Consider the following 21248-nt stretch of genomic DNA (forward strand, 5'->3'; position numbering starts at 1 on the left):
GCCAATACCCATTAGATCTAACCCTCTGTACCTAGGTCCAAACTGGATTAATGGTGCTTAGATGTATGACCCTAATCGCACATGATCTAAGGTGTTTCATTCCATGACTTATCATACTATAAACATGTATTTTCCCCGATAGTTGTAAAGTTGTAAAACATTTAAAATGAATAGGGGACAAGAACTCACAGAATCGCGTCCGTGAATAGAAGTAACTATGATCTCACGTGCGGTCGTCCTGAATAGTGTTGCGACCTACAAATGTTCTTATATTTGTTAGACACTTCGGTCTTTATAAATGACTTGAGTACAAGTCTTGTGTCTCGAATGTGTGTAAGACTTGTATGTCTTTGTTTTTCGTTGAACTGTGTATTAGATGTATGATTTGTTAAACTGTTATATATATATATCACCAAATATATATATGTAATCTTGTATCTTGTGTGTTGTATCATCGGGTCTTGTCCTCTTGATTTCATGTCTTGTATGAATAAATTGTATAATTGTATTTTCATCAATTATATGTCATTGGGCCGAGCCCATGTCTTAATGTTATTGGGCCTAGCCCATGAATTTATGTTATTGGGCCATAATATTATTGGGCCCAAATGTTATTGGGCCTTAGCCTATATGTTTTGACATTGGGCTTAGCCCATGTATTAATGTTATTGGGCTTAATGTTATTGGGCCTTAGCCCATATGTTTTGACATTGGGCTTAGCCCATGTATTCATGTTATTGGGCTTAGCCCAAGTATTTTGATAAGCCCATTTATGAAGATAAGCCCAATTGTAAATATAAGCCCATTTATGAAGATAAGCCCATTTGTAAGTATAAGCCCATTTATAAAAATAAGCCCATTTGTAAGTATAAGCCCATTTATAAAAATTAGCCCATTTGTAATTATAAGCCCATTAATAAAACATCTTTCATTTTATAAAAATCACCATACATGGAGTTTTAGTTAAATAGAAGACATATAAGTTTTTATAAGTTTCTAAAATCGACTTTTGTTAATGGTAATATATATATGTATCCGCGTCGAAAGATCGCCTAAGCGTCGTAGTAACTCCTCGGAATGGCGATATGTTTATAGATTCGCCCGTCGTTCGTTTTGACCATAAGTTGTGTCCGAAGGCTCGGAATGTCCGTAAGTTGTTTTTAAGGCGTATTTACATGTAGTCTTGTAAGACTTTAGTCGAAATGTACATTGTGTTTATTTATACCATTGTATTCAAGTTCCTAGTTATCATACATATAACTAATACAAACAAATAACACATAGCACATGAGTTGTTAAGTTAACTAAATATATATTTTCTCAAAAATATATATTTATATCAAACTTTGCTTTTATAAAAACTATTCTTTAAAATCTTTTTAATCTAAAAAAGATTTTGTCAAAAATAATAGTTTTTATAACTTATGATTTTTAAGAAAAATGGCTATATTTCCTTTGAAATATATACTTTGCCATGTTTATATAAAACATATCTTTTTCTTATAAAATCACCAATAATCTTCTCATATTTTTCTTAATAAAAACATATGAGATTTATATCAAAATCTTAACAAGATGAAATCAATAACATGTAGGGTTTTGGTATGATCATAACATAAGTAAACTAGTTCAAAATCCATGCTTTACTTCTAAATTTAACAAACTTTTTATAAAAACCCATCTTGTATGTTTCTTTTTATAACTTTGTAAAAGTATTATTTCTAGTGAATCCATTAGTTTAAAAATTGTGATTTCAGTCCCTTAGGTTTCACTTTCGTACCCATTTCAGTCCTTAGGTTTCACTTTCGTAATACGTTAACAAAATCAAAGATTATGATCATCCATCTAAACATTTATGTTTAACAAAACCCTTAAACATTTTCATGTACACTTGTTAGATTATGTTTTTAAACATCATCTAACAAGTTATTTGTATGCTAAACATCAAAACTAGGTCAAATATGCAAGTAATCATCTTTAAACATAAACACACTTTTATATCATGATTATTATTTTGCTTCTTTGTATTTTCATATTGTTTTGTATGATTATTTAGTTTATTACATGTTCTTTAAACAAATATTGCATAAATAAGTATGAAAAAGAGATTTTAGAAGCTTACTTCTAACACTAATGGCTAGGGATGATCTTGATGATGATTAAAGAAAAGAAAAAGTGTGGATCTTGGTGTTTGGAAGCTATGGAATGGATGAAATGGCTTGCTTCTTCTTGTTGTTGCTTTAGATCACCTTAAGTAACTTCAAGCTCCATTTTGATCATCAAAAAGTGTTAAAATGGTGAATGCTTGGCTAGGATATGAGAGAGTTTTCTTAACTAGATGAAAGTAAAGGTGAAAATGAGATGAATGTGGTTAGTGATTATGGTAAGTTGTTGTTATAAGTCTTCACTAACTTCACCACTAGGCCCACTTGCTTCACCAACTTGCATCAAGGGTAACAAGCAAGATATTTTTGGAAACAAGGTAAAAAAATGGGCCCCACATGGTGTTATAACCGTGAATGAAGGGGGGGGGTACCCTTGCCTTGTGAATTTGTTTCATGACTTTCCTTGTTAAAAAGTGTTAGGATTATTGAGGAAATTGTTTAGGAAAGTTATATGTGTAAGTGTTTAAGTGTTTAAAGGGTGTTAAATGACCATTACTAGACCATAATGGTCCAATTAACACTAGATGGTCACTAAAAAAAAGATCTGATATTGTTCGGATATTCGTTTCGAATTGTTTCGGTTAGACGTTATTTGAACGCTAAGTTGTGTAACTTGTGTGAATTGATGTAGTTATTGGTTCGGATGATACCCGAAGGTATCCTTATATGAATTCTATGTTAAATAGCACTTTTACATGTTGCAAAAATATTAAATGGCTGATTTCTGCAGAATTTCTGCGAAAAAGTGTTGAAATAGTCGCTTTTAGTGCTTTTCGGGCAGTTTTTAGTGTTATCAGACTGCGGGAAGGTTTTAAATCAAACCCTTGCATTCCTAGTTAGGGTTTAATGTATATTAGATGTTGGACTTTCGTCTGAGTCCTAAAGATGTCGTTTAGATGGTTTCTGCGGATCCTGCGTTTTCGTCAGAATACTAGTTTACTAGGTGCTTTTCTAGTAGTTTCGATGCATTGTTTAAACTGTTTCAAATGTACTTAATAAAAATGAATCATATGCATCCTAAGTAAGTATTCCATGAGGATTCTAAGTGTATGTCACGAAATACGCAGTTCGGGTGTTCAAAATGCATAAAAATGTAGCTAAAAATGAGTATTTTAAGTGTAAGAAAGTTACCGAAAAGTGGCAGTCGTCACATAGGGTAATCATGCTAAAATAGAAACATGGTCATGTTGAAATAAAAGTATAACCATATTAAAAAATAAACATGGTCATGTTAAAACTCCATTGCTTTTTAGAATCTGAAGTGTAAAATCTTGATTTTGGGTTTCATTACGTTTTATAACTGGAGTGTAAAAGAAGATCAAAAAAACATGATCATGTTAAAATAGAAGCATGATCATGTTGGAACAAAGACATGACAATGTTCAAACATAAACATAACCATGGTAAAACCCCATTACGTTTTAGAAACCTGGAGTGAAACAACAGATCATGCTAAAACATACACATGATCATGTTGGAACAGTGACATGACCATGTTAAAACAAAGACATGACCATGTTAAAACAAAAACATGACCATGTGAAACCCATTGCGTGTTAGACCTGGAGTGTACCTTTTTAGAACTTGAGTGCAAAGAACATGATCATGCTAAAACATAAACATGATCATGTTAGACTAGAGGCATGCCCATGTTAAAACATACACACGACAATGTGAAACCCAATTCCGTTTTAGAACCTGGGTTATATTGTGTTATTCAATCCATTGCGTTTTATGCATCTGGGTTTTCCATTTTTTTTTTTCAAAAGTATAGCAATAGAATACCATTTTAAAGATAAAAAACTCTCGTTTTTATGGTGCAGTTTTTATAAAAAATAATGTCATATGAAAGAGTTATTAATGTTTTAAAAATGAGAGGGAATTGGAGGAGAGAGAAACTATTGACTTGGAAGGACTAGAATACCCTTAATGAAAACTTACGCGCCTCCCATGTTGATCAATTCAACCCATTTATTCTAAGCCATTAATTACTTAGGGTATAAGGAGTGGTTAAATGTTAATCACTTGAGAGTGGTAAACTTAAAAATCAACCAATCAGAGTGTGCCACGTCAATCAGTGAAAAGTGTTTAAACTATGCTGAAAAGTATTGGCAATGGTTAGACACTTGCTGAAGTGGTAAACTTTTTTTTTGTTTTTTTTTAATTTAACATAAAATGGAAAAAACATCAAACTTTTATAATAAAAAAACATTACATTAAAATCTAAGTTTAAAAAAACTAAAAATTACAAGGCCATCCATATTTTTTTGCGATCTCACGTTTTCTAGCGAGTGTGATTTCCAACATCGAAGGGTGAACATTGTCGGTAGGCCGATTAAACGTCTCCAAGTACTTGTCGTACATTGTTTGTCCCAGCGCCTCTCGATGAAACGGCACACTAGAACCACCCGAACCACCGCGTTTATCTTGAGCCCTCGCCTTCGAATCGGACCCTACATTTTTTTTTCTTGCCTTCACCTTTGTTTGAGCCTTCCATTTTTTTGAAAAGATTTGAAAGATTGAGTGTGAATTGTAGTGAATATGGAGGTTGAGTTTGTTTGATGAAAATGGAAATGAATTTGTTTAATTTATAAAGTTAAAAATTGATTTTTTTATTAATGTCAACGGCTATATAGCCGTTTGAAAACATCTTTCCAGAGCGGCAACATGTCCCTGACCGATATTAACACCGTGCGGCAAAGGGGGGTAGGCGGCAGTGTCCCCGAGCAGCAAACCCCTTTGCCGATCCCCTTTGCCGCCCCACTCCGTATCCCCTTAATGGATGATCAAGATTATTTCATAACCTTACTACCCAAATAAACTTCTCAGTATATCCTGACCCTTTATTTTGTACCTATTACGAATAATAATGGCCTTGATATCTTACCATATCTAACTCACTATGTTTGATATCAAAAAATCTAATTATATATTTTTATAATAGTATACTCTATTAGGATATGACAAAACGTTGAAAAATATTAGTGTACCTTATATTTTGCGAGACAAAAGAATCCAATTGTTTAATTCTTATGATCTTTTTATGCCCGTATTATCTGAATATTCGTCTTAAAAGATTACTATCCTGTGTTTAATTTTTTTTAATCAAGAAAACACAGCACCCATACTTGATGTCTTGAAACTTTTGATACGGGTTTATAATAATATTCAATTGTCCCTTGGGACATAAATTTACCCTGGACAATTATTTTGTCTTGTGGCCATCTAGAAGCATTATATATTTCCTATATCGTATCTTTGAAACATGATTCACACTTGATCATAGGGGTGTGTATGGGTCGGTTTGGGTCGGTTTTGACCAAAAACTATAACCATAACCGATCGGTTATGGTGGTTATGGTTATTTGGTTTTGATGGTTATAGCGGATCGGTTATGGGTGGTTAACCGTGTATTTAGCTTAGCTAAAAATAGCTTATTTTTTTAACATGGAATAAATTGTTATTGCATATTTGTATATATTAGTATATTATATAGTATTAAAGAATACATATAATCTATAATATTAATATCAATTATTATCGAATATTCAAATAAAGTGATATGATACATTTCAAAAATTCAAATACACATTTAAACAAAACCAACAATGATATGAAAAATCCATAAGTACTAAAAATCTTCAGTCAAAAACATCAAATATTAAAAATATGGTGAAAAGTTCTAAATCATACAAAGATTTATTACATGTCGGTTCGGTTCGGTTATGGTGGGTATCGAAAAAATGATAACCATAACCGACCCGCTACTTTCGGTTTTCATAAAAAATATTAAACGACCCACCGGTTTTTTTATTTGGTTCGGTTTTTTTGGTTCGATTTTATCGATTAATTCGGTTATGGTTCGGTTAATTCGGTTTTTTGCACATCCCTACTTGATCATAAGAATAATCGGAGAGAGTGGGTATAACATCATGTCTTGATGGTTTTCATTGTTGTAATGACTTTTTCAATACATTTATTTCTATGAAAAAGTAATAAAAAATTAGGTCCAACATATTCAAGCTGGGTATAAGTCTAAATACATCTAGAATAGAAAATGGAGTGAAAATTCCTTCAAAGCTTCGATGGTTATTCAAACTACAAGTTATGAGACGCAGGAGTGCAGTCGCGTTTTAATTTAATAAGATCGGGAACCAGTTTGTATTTATAACTTTTATCTGGGGCCTTATTGTATTAACAAAATGATTTGGTTTTGATTGGGCCTAAGTGGGATTTATCACATTTGGGCTTAAAAGACTTTAATAGAACCAATTGGATTATTGGGTCTATGTGTGTGATTGGTTGTGTGGCATGTATCAAAATATATAAACTGTCTTGCAAAAACAAAACCGATGGAAACATGTGAACGCACAACAATTTTTTTATCAACATATACAAGTCGACAATTGGATTATTGGGCCTATATGTGCAATTGGCTATGTGGCACGTATCAAAAGATCGGATTGTCTTGCAGAAACAAAACCGATGGAAACATGTGAACGCAAAACAATTTTTTTGGTCGATATATACAAGTCGACGGTTACACAAGGGCCGAGGCAGAATGTGGTACAATTTCCATCCTCTGAAACAATTTGTTCTTGAAGTGTTCTACACATGGTATCCGATTAATCATTAGTAGTACCACCAAATAGATTAATCTGAAAATGAATACACGATTTGTGTAGAAATCCAGGTTTTTCTTTATCTCAGTTTTCTGAAATTTGTTCGAAATTGGTTAGTGAATCCTCCATATACAACAAATATTAACCTATTTATTGTTGTTTAACTCAATACTGGTTCCAATTTTGTGGTTATTGTGTTCAATTGGTGTAATTGATATCTAGGACATTTGTTCTATTCTAGGATTTTGGTTATGCTCTGGGATATTAATTTTGTTATGGGATTTTGCTTCTGCTATAGGATTATTGTTCTGTTTGAATATTCAGGAATCACTGATTTTTATAACCATTTTCTATTCAATTGAAATTGATGACTAGTCGAGAATCAGTCAGAGACATGTCTAGCAAATTTGTAAAATTAGAAAAATTTGATAGTTAGGATTTTAAATGCTAGAAGAAAAAGATGCACTTTTTGTTAACAACTCTGAAAGTTGTTTATGTTCTGTCAACTCATATGCCTAGAGAATTGGAAAAAGAAACACTTAGATCATCAAAGAAGGCGTCTCAAGTGAGAAAATGATGATTATATATGCCAGGGACATATTCTGAATGGAATGGCAGATTCTTTGTTTGATATGTACTAGGAGGCAACATCTGCCAAGGAACTTTAGGATTCTTTAGATTCAAAATACATGGTAGGCGACACCTCAAGCAAGAAATTTCTTGTTAGTAAATTTCAATTCTTATAAGATGGTAGATAATAGATCTATTATAGAAGAATATAATGAGCTTTTGCATATTTTAAGTTAATGTAAACAACATGACATACATATGGATGACTCTACTTCTGTGTTATAGCATAATTGATAACCTTCCACCACTTTGGAAGGATTTTAAAGACACTTTAAAAACACCAATAAGATGAATTGATTTTGGTTCAATTGGGTAGCCCTATTCGGATTAAGGAATCTCTTAGGTTTTAAGAGATTGACAAATCAATGGTCAATCTTTAATGAATATGGTTGAAAGTGGTGATCATTCTAAGTAAGTCTAAAAATTTCAAGCATAATAAAAGAAAGTTAACCATGATAATCAACTAGCTAATAAGAAACCGAAAAGGGCTTGTTGGAATAGTGGGAAAATAAGACATTTCACGAAAGACTGTTTAGTGAAAAACTTGGGTGAAACAAGATACATGATGAAACTAGTCTAAGTGGGTCAAAGGACCCGAATAGGAAACCGGGTTTGTTTCCTACCCTTTAATTTAATTCGGTTGTGAATGATGCTTCCATGACTTATGAATCATTCTATGTACAAGATGATTTGGTGGCGTGGTAGGTAGGATCGGGTGATACAAGCCACGTGTGTAAAGATCTAAGATGGTTCAAGGACTTCAAACCACTTGAAGATCGATTTGTGCTTAGAATGGGAAACATGGAAATCAAGCCTGTTAAAGGAATAAGAAATGTTAGACTTGTATTTACTCCTGGGAATGTATCAAGACTAGATTGTGTGTTATATGTACCAGGGATTCGAAAGAACCTTTTTCTGGTATTGTGCTAACCAATTATGGTTTCAAGCAAGTCATCGAGTCGGATAAGTATATCTTATCCAAACATGGTACCTTTGTTAGATTTGGTATGTTTAAACTTAGTATTAATGTTCCATTGTCATGTGATTCTATTTGTATGGCATCTTCATCTTTTAGTAAAGTTGAAAATGATTCAAGTTTATGGCATGCTATATTAGGTCATGTTACTTATTAAAGAATGAAAGATATGTTTGAAATGAGCTTAAAACGTGCATTTGACATGCAAAAACCGTAATAAATGTCATACTTGTAAGTTGACTAAATATAGTAGGAAACCATTTAAAGATGTTAAAAGGGATTCTAAGGTATTAGAATTGATTCATTATGATTTATATGATTTTCATAGTACTCCTTCACTTGAAAATTAAAAGTATGTTATTACTTTTATTGATAATGCATTTAGATTTTGTTATGTCAATTTGTTGCATTTAAAGGTAGAAGCTCTTGATGAATTTATAAATAAGCGGTGGAGCTTCATAGAAGTGATTTGATTAAAAACCTCGTACAAATAGATGTGGAGAGTATTATGATACAATATATTTTTAGTAGTCAACTGGTATAATACATCAAACCACAACTCCTTATACACCACGACAAAATGGTGAAGCTGAAAAGAAGAATAGGACACTAAAAGAAATGGTTGATTCCATGTTGTCCTACTCTGGCTTAAGTGAAGGACTTCAGGGTGATGCTATGTTAACAACCTGTTATTTACTTAATAAAGTTCCTAATAAAAAGACTAAAGTAACTGTTTTGGTCAAAAATTACCGAAGCAATTTAGTGATCAAATTAGTTAAGTGAGGTAGTGTGCTAAAAAGTGTGTTGAAAATATGCTGGTTATTTTGTTTTGAAAAACAGTGTTCAGGATACGGCTCAGGATATTGAGCTGTATCTACGATCAAACAATGAGCAAAAAGTAAAGGGGTTGACACGAGATGTACGAGGAAAGCCCTTGATCAATCTAGATCGCCGGCATAAAACCTCGGGAGCTGACAATCGCAGCTGCCTAGTTCTTCTATTGCTTCAAATATCAGGATACAGTGCAGGACATTGACCAGATCGCTAAGTGTTACAATGCTTTGTGTGAGAGTACAAGTTGCGAGAGAACAAGTGTGTAAGTGTAGTAAGTGTAGCTGTGATGTCCTATTCGATCTAGTATACCCACCTATTTATAGTAATCAAATACAAACTGAAATTCCTACAAAAACGGGATGCTTCCGAATATTCCATTGTTAACGTTGTATTCCGGGTAATGCGGCTTCAACGTCTTCATTTGAACGACCTGGACCGAGTCTCTTGGAGAAAGAGTCTTTGTGAACGTTGGGCACCTGCACGCGTACTCCTGCACTCAACACGTTAGTAATCCTGAGGATACTATTCAGGATATTATAGACATCCTGAATGAGCATCTCGGATATAAGCAGATATCATTTATTCAAGATATAACTCAAGATATTTCCCAGGATATGAGGAGCTCAGAATTTTACCCATAACAATTGTCCCCAAAAATGTTGCCGTTAAGGATCCTGAGTCCTAAGGGTTACATTTTTTCACAATAACCGAGGCAATTAAGAGATAGGACTTGATGTGACCGCTTGTAACCGTTCAGCCTATTTCTACTCATTACTCCCCTATATCTTCTCTCGTTCGCCCCATTTAATCTTTATCAAGAAGAAAAAGGTAAAACCCTTCTCTCTCTCTCCATACTTCTTTCCTCTATACTATTCCGGTAAAGATATGGCGAGACAGACAAGGTCAAGCTCCGGTGACTCCGCTCCTTCGTTTATTCACCAAAATATTCTCCAGGATCCGGAGAAGGAAATATGCACCTTTGACAGTGCACATCTGTCGGCCCTTAAAACCTCCGGCATCTTCCCGGAAGGGACGGTGTTCCGGCCATTTGATCGGGAAATCCGATCAGACATGGTTTTCGACGAATGGATATGCTTCAACGCTTTTCCTTTTACCTTGGGGCTACAGTTTCCATTTCCCGATTTCATCACCGAGTTCTTCGATACCACAAAAATCTGCTTCAGTCAAACAATGCCAATGCTATGGCGAGTCCTGCTCGTTCTTGATCAAATCAAGAACAACCATATTCCTGACCTTTCCGTTCATGACCTCCCCTTAGCATATCGGCTTAGATGCCATGGTTCCTGCCGTTTTTTGTTCTACTCTACCTCCAGCGACCCACTGGTACTTCGTGCCACCAGGAATGAGGAGGAATGGAAGTCCAAGTTTTTCTTTGTAAAAAGAGACTCAATCCCTGGTGGAACGGAATATCCAGTGCAGTGGTTGAGAAAGGGTAGGATTTAGGGCTTTAGGATGATCCTGTTTTGTATCCTGTTTCATATCCTGAACTGATCAACTTTTTTTTTACTGTCTTGTTTGCAGCTGATTTTAGGAAGCTAGCACCTCCTCTTGCAGACTCACAGAAAAGGATTGACGCTATCAGACTCCTTCCTGAAGCTGAAAGAAGTTTTAACCCGTCTCCACCAACTCCAAGCCCTCTTTCCAGTGTTAACATGTCTGGTAAGGATCCTGCTCAATATCCTGCATACATGTTCTTATTTGAAATATCTTAGGAAAGAATTTTTACTCCCTGTTGTGCAGACTCCAGCAAAGTTCCGATCCTCCTTGACCTTGATGAGCTTGACAGTTATCCTACTCCTGTCATGGTCAAGAAAGAGACACCTGCTGCTACCAGCTCCAAGCCACTGCCGGCCCCCAAGGCTAACCCTAGGACCCGTGCTTCCACAGCAAAGAAGAGGAAGGGCTCTGAAATCAGTGCCCTAGGCTCCGAGGGGTTCTCCTATGATGAACTCAGCTTTTCTGACTCCTTAGAGCCAATGACATCCTTCCTCAACAAGGTAATATCCTGCTACATATCCTGCATATATATTCTGACAGGATATCCTGATTAATAGATTCTAACCCATACCTGAATTTAATGTGCAGGGTCTTCAGCATCTGCTCCACCTGTATAATGATGCCTGCGGTACTATTGCACTCCACGAAGCCAGAATCAAGCAGCTTGAAAGCACTGTTGCTGATCAAGGTGCCATTGCCGAAGCAAAGTCCCGGCACTACGAGAGCTTGATGAAGAAGGTCACTCAAGAGGCTGAGCTCAAACTTGCCACCGCAGAAATGGATCACGAGCAGTCCATGGTTTCTTTTCGGGAACGGATCAAGGCCTCGGCCATCATCTCCTTGCTACAAGCCCGCATCAAGATGGCCTACGAGGCCAAGGAGACAGGCCTCGTGTGCCCAGCTTGGCCGGTTGACTCTTGGGTGGCCAAACTAAAGGAGCTTGGAGGAAAAGCTGTGCCACTCCCTGTAGAAGCCGGTGAGTCCTCTAAGTCAGCAGAGGTGGTGGATCAGGCTGGAGACAAGAAGGATGCTGGAGCGGATGCTGGTGAGGATGCTGGTGAGGATGCTGGGCAGGATGCTGGTGCTGAGAAGCCGGGGAAGGCTGGAGAGGATGCTGCTGTGTGAGGGCATCTAAGTGGGCGATGATGGATATTGATGCTTAGGCCGGAGCCCACTTTTTTAGATTCGATGGTTGATGTTTTGAACAATTTACTTTTCATGTTTGTTGAACAATTTTAATTTCCTGCACGTAGACAATATGATGGCCAAAGGTGGAGGGATCCTGAGTTTCAGGACGAAGCCCTTGGTCATCAGTTAGTATGGTTTATTTTGAATGCTTTTAACAAGTGAAGGTGGAGGTATCTTGGGTTCCAAGACGAAGCCTTCATTTGTTAAGTAAATATGTTGGAAAACTAACCCTGCTTTTGGTGGATGGGTCTCGGTTTGAGACGAAGCCAAGAGCATAATCTTTTGCTATGTTAATAATATAACCCTTTTTTGGCTTTATTCCTTCCATTACATGAATTTTACTTATGAAAATTGTTTTGTTTGAGAACTCTTGGAAATATTATGGGAACATCATCTAAGAATATCCTGATAAGTATTTTAAGAGATATCCTGGTCAGGATATCACCATATAACTTAGAAAACTTAAGTCTTTTGAGAAAAGGAGAGATCATACCAAAGACTCTTGGAGAGTCTAATCTTCCACCTTAGGAATGTGCCCAGTGCACAGTTATAATCTTGGATCCAACCTTTGAGTAGTATAATATATGTCCCCTGCATGTGACACAGAAATGCAAATGTACTCAAGTTCTGGCTTGAATAAATTCCAAACACCTCGAGGCAAAAACCTTGTTATCCTGAAATGAATCTTCAACATACTGGGGTAAACCCTTAATATCCTAGGGATAAACCCTGAGTTTCATGCGCTACAGGCGGGAGTGTATAAACTCCAAGACTTAGAAAGGTGAAAACCTTTAAACCTTAGAGAGTATGAAAATACCCTTTCGTGAGAGAGGGTGATCAATCCTCATATACCTTTAGGATTCAGGATATAGCCAACAGTAACGAAATTGTCAGCCACTTTTACATGGACTGGTCCCGCCACCTTGAACTATCCCTGAATAACTTGCGCTCCAGGCGGGGTGTTTAAACCCAACTCAGAAGAAAGGTGAATACCTTTAAACCTGTGAAGGGATCAGTATCCCTTAAACGTGAGAGAGGGGGCCAATCCTCTAATCTTTCGAGTTATCCTGCTGTATCCTGAAAAATATCTTGCAAAACAATTGTAAACTAAGGTGGGTGTTAGCTTGGCTAACACCCCTCCGATGCTTAAGTCAGTATTGGGTTACAAAGAACAAATTAAACCAAACATATTTAAAAAAGGTAGAATTCATACCATCTTGAGTTAGAAATTAAATTCTAAACTCACTTGAAATAGAGCTTAAGGTGTATAGCATTCCAAGACCTCGGTAGCATATCCCCCTCCATATTCTTGAGTCTGTATGCTCCTTTCCCTACTTATGATTCAACTTCGTATGGTCCTTCCCATTTTGGAGCTAACTTGCCATCGGCAGGATTAGTAGTATTCTGAAAAGCCTTTCTTAACACCCAATCTCAAACCTTAAATCTTCTGGTCCTAATGTTCTTGTTATATGCCCTGGATATTCTCTGTTGATATGCTGCCATTCTTAGCCTTGCCGCATCTCTCTTCTCATCTATAGTGTCTAAATCCTGACTCAAGGCTTCAGGATTCTGCTCAGGATCACTTAGGGTAGATCTTGCAGTGGGTATCGTCATTTCTGTCGGAATCATTGCTTCTGCTCCAAATACCAAGGAAAATGGGGTTTGGCCTGTTGCATTCTTTACCGTTGTCCTATCGGCCCATAAAACAAAGGGTAATTCCTCTGCCCATCTTCCTTTTTTGGCTCCAAGCCTTTTCTTTAAGTTATTGACAATTATCTTGTTTGAGGATTCTGCTTGTCCATTCGCTTGAGGATGTACTGGAGTAGATGTTACCATTTTGATTCCCCAACTCTTGCAAAAGTCAGTAGTTCTCTTGCTTATAAACTGAGAACCATTGTCACAGATTATTTCGGCTGGTATTCCGAATCTGGTCAGGATATTCCTCTTTATGAAGGATACTACTTCTTGGTCTCTAACTTGAACAAATGCTTCCGCTTCGACCCACTTAGAGAAATAGTCCGTCATTGCTAGCATAAAAACTTTTCCTCCCGGAGCTTTTGGCAGCTTTCCCACTATATCCATACCCTACTTCATAAATGGCCAAGGGGAAACAATAGGATACAATGGTTCAGCAGGTTGATGCAGTATGTTACTATGTCTCTGACATGCGTCACATCTTCGAGCATATTCTGCGGCATCTTTCCTCATTGTTGGCCAATAATATCCTGTCCTTAATACTTTTGAGAATAACGACCTGCCCCCAGTATGGTTACCACAATCCCCTTCATGTATATCCTGAAGTACTTCTTTGGCTTCAGGATCCTCCAAGCATCTCAAGTATGGTCCTGCAAGAGATTTCTTGTATAAAATATTATTTATAATAGTGAATCGTGATACCTTCATCCTAAATGCTTTAGGATTTTCATCTCCGGGGATATGTCCTTCTTTGAGATATCTCATGATTGGGGCCGTCCAGGATTTAGGATCCTCTTCAGGATATACCGCTCCAGGATCCTGAATATCTGCTACTTCTTTATCCTGAGGATTCGTTGCAGGATACAGGATATGTAATATCGGTATTGGGGTCCCTTCTGGTATCCTGATTGATGATCCCAAGTTTGCCAATGCGTCTGCTTCGGCGTTATCCTCTCTTGGTACCTGTTCAAGTGTAAAAATATCGAAATATCCTGCTAATTTTTTAAGAATACCGAGGTATTCAATTAGTTTCTCACCCTTGACTGCATAGGATCCATTAAAATGATTAGTAATTAACAAGGAATCAACATATACTTGCAAATTCTTGATACTCATATTCTTAGCCAACTCTAATCCTGCAATTAAAGCTTCATATTCTGCCTCATTGTTAGTAGCAGGGAATTCACATCTAACAGCCTGGGGTATTATGTCCCCCTGTGGCGATTTTAGTAGTATACCTAAACCTACACCCCTTACATTAGATGCACCATCAGTATATAATATCCAGGATTCTAAGTTTTCTCCTAGTTGTTGCACTTCTAGGTCTACTTCGTTTTGAATATCACTACTGAAATCAGCCACAAAGTCTGCTAAAGCCTGAGACTTTATTGCATTTCTAGGTTCATATATTAAATCATAGGCACTTAACTTTACCGACCACTTAGCCATTCTTCCCGACATCTCCGGTTTCCTAAGTACATTCTTAATAGGATAATTAGTTTTAACATGAATCCTATGTGTTTCAAAATAATGTCTAAGCTTTGTTGATGCCATTACTAGAGCCAGTATTAGTTTTTCTAGGTGAGAATATCTAGTTTCAGCATTTAACAAACTTTTGCTAACATAATAAACAGGATACTGCTGACCTTCGTGATCCTTTACGAGTACTGCACTTACTGCATTCCCTGATACTGCCAGATACAGGGATAATGGTTCACCATCCTCAGGCTTCATCAATAGAGGTGCGGTTGAGAGATACTGCTTCAAATCCTGCAGGGCTGCTTCATGCTTCTCGCCCCATTCAAATTTCTTATTCTTTTTCAGGATATCATAGAATTCTTTACACTTTTCCGAGGATCTTGAAACAAACCTATTCAAGGCTGCCACTCGTCCTGTTAACCGTTGAACATCCTTCATATTCGAGGGTGACTTTATATCCAAGATAGCTTTGATCTGCTCCGGGCTTGCCTCTATCCCTCTTTTTGTCACCATATATCCTAAAAACTTTCCTGCCCCCACTCCAAAATGGCACTTTGCAGGATTAAGTTTCATATTGTACTGGTCCAGGATATCGAATGCTCCTTTAATATCCTGAAGATGATCCTCAGCTTTCTTGGATTTGACCACCATACCGTCAATGTACACCTCCATGGTGTCCCCCAGTTTGTCTTTAAACATCATGTTCACCAATCTCTGGTACGTTGCACCTGCATTTTTTAAACCGAAAGGCATAGCAGTATAACAGTAAATACCTGTTGGTGTCATGAAAGCAGTATCCTCCTGGTCCGAAGGTTCCATTTGAATCTGCTGGAATCCTGAGGATGCATCCATGAAGGTCAACATTTCATGACCGGCAGTGGCATCCACCATCGAGTCTATATGAGGCAGAGGGAATGGGTCTTTTGGACAAGCTTTGTTCAGGTCTGTGTAGTCTACACAAACTCTCCACTTCCCATTCTTCTTTTGAACCACTACCACATTTGCTAGCCATCTAGGGAATTTGACTTCTCTAATCATCCAGGACTTCAATAATCTTTCAACTTCCTCTTGTATAATTGCATTCCGCTCAGGGGCGAATTTCCTTCTCTTTTGTTGTATAGGCTTGAATGACCTATCAATTCCAAGCTTGTGAGTAATAATGTCTTTAGATATACCTGTCATGTCCTCATGCTTCCATGCGAATGTTGACATCCTGCATTTCAAAAAGTTAGTTAATTGCTCTTCAATATCCTGAGGGATATTGGTCCCTACGAGCACCGAGATATCAGGATTATCCTGATCCAGGATAACTTTCTTCACATCCTGCTCCGGATTCTCCACAATATCCTGGGCCCGCATTTTTAATTGCTATGCTGCACTCGGTTTGGTCGAGGATTTCATTGAGGATGAGTAACATTCTTTCGCCTCTTGCTGATCACTATCGATCTTGACAACCCCCCAAGGGGTAGTGATCTTTATGCATTGGTGATATGTCGATGGTACGGCCTTCATATCGTGAATCCACGGTCTTCCTAGGATGATGTTATAGCAGGATAGAGAATCCATCACACAGAAACGTTGCATCTCGTTGACTCCTTCAACGTATACTGGCAACTTTATCTCTCCCACTGTGTTTCTAGCATCTCCGCTGAACCCAACAAGCACGGTAGACTTTGAAGTGATATCCATTGGAGACACATTCATTCTCTTCAGAGTTTCTAGTTGGATTATGTTGACGGAGCTGCCATTATCAACCAGTATCCTGCGTACAAAATGGTTAGCCACATATAACGTTATTACCAAAGCATCATGGTGAGGATCCTGGACAGTATCCCTGTCATCTGCATCAAAAGTGATCACTTTTTCAGTTGTGAGGGTAGTCATCCTGACAGGTTTGACTCCCCTTTCGGCCTTAGCTTCTTTTGCATGTCTCTTTGCCGCCGAATACGAAGTCCCACAAATGTCGGATCCTCCCGAAATGAAGTGAATTATCTTGGCGTCCGCGGGAGGTGATGCTGCTCGCTCAGGATCCTTCTCAGTATCCTGACCTTTATTCTTCTTCCTTCCCAAGAGATCTTTCAGATATCCCTTGCTTAGAAGATAGCTTATTTCTTTCCTTAGAGCAATGCAATCCTCAGTTACATGTCCGAAATCTTCGTGGAAAGCACACCATATTGACTTATCTTTCCAATCAGCCTTTTGTTGATTCTTTCGAGGCCACCTAGCCTTGTCTCCTAGACCCTGCATGGCATACATCAATTCGGGAATGTTAACAGAAAAGCAATATTCAGACAACTCAGGATACTCTTCAGGATCCTCATCTTCGACAGCATTCACTCTCTTGTTTTCATTTCTACCATATGGCTTAGGCCGATATGACTTGAATGAGGATTCTGACTTCCTGTTAGTTGACTCATAAGTGTTAGATGAGTTCATCCTTTCTTGCATCTTCCTGTCATCCTCCAGACGGATATATCTCAAAGCCCTGTTACGAGCCTCGTCGAGATTCCTGCAGGGATTCATTACCAGATCCTGATAAAACTGAGAATCCTTTTGTAATCCCATCTTGAAAGCTTGCACAGCTGTTGCAACATCAAGATGTGGGATATCCAAGGATTCTCGACTGAATTTGTTCACATAATCCCTCAAGGATTCCTGAGGCCCTTGAGTTATCCTGTAAAGATCACTGGTTAGTTTCTCAAAACTCCGACTACAAGAAAATTGACTGTTAAATAAATTAACCAAATGAGCAAACGAAGTAATAGAGTGAGGAGGAACGTTTAACAGCCATTTTAAGGCTGATCCTGTTAGAGTAGAACCAAATCCCTTGCATAAGCACGCTTCCTTGAGCTCCGGGGGGATAGGGTTAATCTCCATTCTCTCCCTATATTGAGCAATATGCTCCTCAGGATCCGTAGTTCCGTCGTAAAGCTTCATGTTGGGGGTTTGAAATCTCTTTGGGATTTCGGCATCACAAATAGGATGTGCAAAACGAGATATCTTATGGCTGTCTTGGGACACTTCCGGGATCGGCTGGACCACCCCAGGTACACTGGATATCATGTCCTTCAACTTTTGAAGTTCCCTAGTAAGTGCTGATGTCACACCTGTATCCTGCAAAGATCCACTATTGTTAGTAGCATGAGTATTATTATTATTCGACACGTTACCCGTTGGAGGATTTTGCCCATATCCTGAAACATATCCTGAGCTCCTCATGGTTGACATCCTGACCGAGGAGGGTATTTCAGGAGTATGATTCTGAGGAAGATTGGGCACAATATTCCCCCTGTTATCCTCAGTATACACAGCTGAACTAAAGTTCAACGCCCTGGGGTGTAATGGAGTGACATTATCCTCAGCAGGTCTGCTCGAGCCAGACTTCAGGAGTTGTATTTCCCTTAAAAGCATTTGGTCTGTTTCCTGTTGCTGCATCATTTGTTCCTGCACACTTCCAAATAAAGTAAGAATTTCATCATTAGAAGCTAGAACAGGAGCAGATTCCTGAACACTGCGGGTAGGGATAATATCCTGAGGTCGTGAAGAGGCTGGCGTCCTTGGAGGAGGTGGTGGAAGCACCGAACCAGTAGTAGCAGAAGTCATAGCAGACACAGTAGAGGAACTCATGTTTGATCTTGAGGCCATTATGGACAATGTGGCAAAAAGTTTTGAAAATAGAAAACTGATTAGCGATTTCACAAAAATTTTTAGTAAAGAGAGCACCACTTGCCCCACGGTGGGTGCCAAATTGTTTTGGTCAAAAATTACCGAAGCAATTTAGTGATCAAATTAGTTAAGTGAGGTAGTGTGCTAAAAAGTGTGTTAAAAATATGCTGGTTATGTTGTTTTGAAAAACAGTGTTCAGGATACGGCTCAGGATATTGAGCTGTATCTACGATCAAACAATGAGCAAAAAGTAAAGGGGTTGACACGAGATGTACGAGGAAAGCCCTTGATCAATCTAGATCACCGGCATAAAACCTCGGGAGCTGACAATCGCAGCTGCCTAGTTCTTCGCTTCAAATATCAGGATACAGTGCAGGATATTGACCAGATCGCTAAGTGTTACAATGCTTTGTGTGAGAGTACAAGTTGCGAGAGAACAAGTGTGTAAGTGTAGCTGTGATGTCCTATTCGATCTGGTATACCCACCTATTTATAGTAATCAAATACAAACTGAAATTCCTACAAATACGGGATGCTTCCGAATATTCCATTGTTAACGTTGTAGTCCGGGTAATGCGGCTTCAACGTCTTCATTTGAACGACCTGGACCGAGTCTCTTGGAGAAAGAGTCTTTGTGAACGTTGGGCACCTGCACGCGTACTCCTGCACACAACACGTTAGTAATCCTGAGGATACTATTCAGGATATTATAGACATCCTGAATGAGCATCTCGGATATAAGCAGATATCATTTATTCAAGATATAACTCAAGATATTTCCCAGGATATGAGGAGCTCAGAATTTTACCCATAACAGTAACCCCATATGAACTCTGGTACAAAAAGGCACCAAACTTAAGTCATCTTAAAGTTTGAGGTTGTAGAGCCATTATAAGGTTTACAGAACAAAAAAAATCAGAAACATAGGTGAAAGAGGCATATATTGCTTCTTTATTTGGTATGCTGAACATTCCCATGTTTAGAGGTTCTATGCCACAGAACCAAATGACTATTTTTTTGTTCACTCTGTGATTGAGTTCAGAGATACTGATTTGGCAACAGGGATAAATTTTCTTCTATACGTAGACTAAAAGACAAGCCTTATAGTTTGAAAGCATCTGTTATAACTGATTTTGGTAGTAACTCTGCTAATACCGAAAATGTACTTGCTACGAGTACTGAACCTAGAAAAATTACTAAGGTAAGAAAAGCTAAGTCTTTTGTAAATGAATTTCAATTGTACCTAGTTGAAGGATCAAGAGATGTGATTGAACATCAATACCAATATTGTGTCAATATTGAGGAAGATCCAAAGAATTTTAGTGAAGCACTGGCTTTAAAGGATGCTTCTTTCTTGAAAGAAGCTATCCATGGAAACTCCTAGATTTACCCCTAGATGTAAACCATTAGGGTGAAAATTGATCTTCAAAAGGAAAATGATCTTCAAGAGGAAAATGAAGGTGGATGGTAGTATCGATAAGTTTAAAGCCAGGTTGATCATTCAAGGCTTTAGATAAAAGGAAGGTATTGATTTTATTTATACTTATGCTCGTGTTGCAAGAATCTTCACCATTAGATTGTTATTATCACTTGCTGCTATACACAATCTTGTAATTTAACAAATGGATGTGAAAATGCATTCTTGAATGGTGAATTGGATGAAGACATCTGCATGAAATACCCTGAAGGATTTGTTATGCCTAGCTGATATGCGCAAAATGCAACACATAAATTACACCAAACAAGTCATAAAATTGACCCTTTTTTGGTACTAATGTTGGAAAAAACACGTTTCTTTGTTTACTTTTAATTTACATGATCAAAAGAGCTTAAACGAATAAAAGGAACAAATTAATAGCAGAAACTAACACAAATACAAAGAAGAAGGATTGACACGACCTGCCGAACCCTCATCCACATCCAAAACAACAAAATAACAAAAACAGAAGCTTAGGCAAGAGGCCGTGCCCAGTCAAGATTCCCTGCAGAAAAAGACAACAGCAAAAGACAAACCAACATGGGGTCATGCTAACCCAACACGGGCCGTGGTCAACTCTAAGATATGCAGAATCTATGATAGTACAACAAGTACACTAACCACGGGGTCATGCCATGACACCAAGGGGTGTGTTGGTACAAGACCTGACATCTCCAGTTAATGAAGGGAGAGAAAGAGAAGACCACAGAGCCATGCCAGGAGGGCACGAGGTCGTGCCTGCCCTCTGTTTTCAGATATAAATAGAGGTGCTTGGTTCAAGAGAAAGGCATCCCTTGGCAAACCACTTCTCTCACACTTGCCATCAGTCTACCACCACTACAACACCAACACCCACCACCATCATCCGTCTTTCATCTTTTATAGTGTGTAGTAGTCTCGGGATCCAAGGTCGATTGTAAGAGTTCTTGTCAAACAAGGGCCACCTCTTCCCAGAGGTACCGGGTTCGAGTCTTGGGAGTGGCATATGTCGCCCAGGG

The sequence above is a fragment of the Helianthus annuus genome, chromosome 17, assembly GCF_002127325.2.
Source record: "Helianthus annuus cultivar XRQ/B chromosome 17, HanXRQr2.0-SUNRISE, whole genome shotgun sequence".
Lineage (NCBI taxonomy): Eukaryota > Viridiplantae > Streptophyta > Magnoliopsida > Asterales > Asteraceae > Helianthus > Helianthus annuus.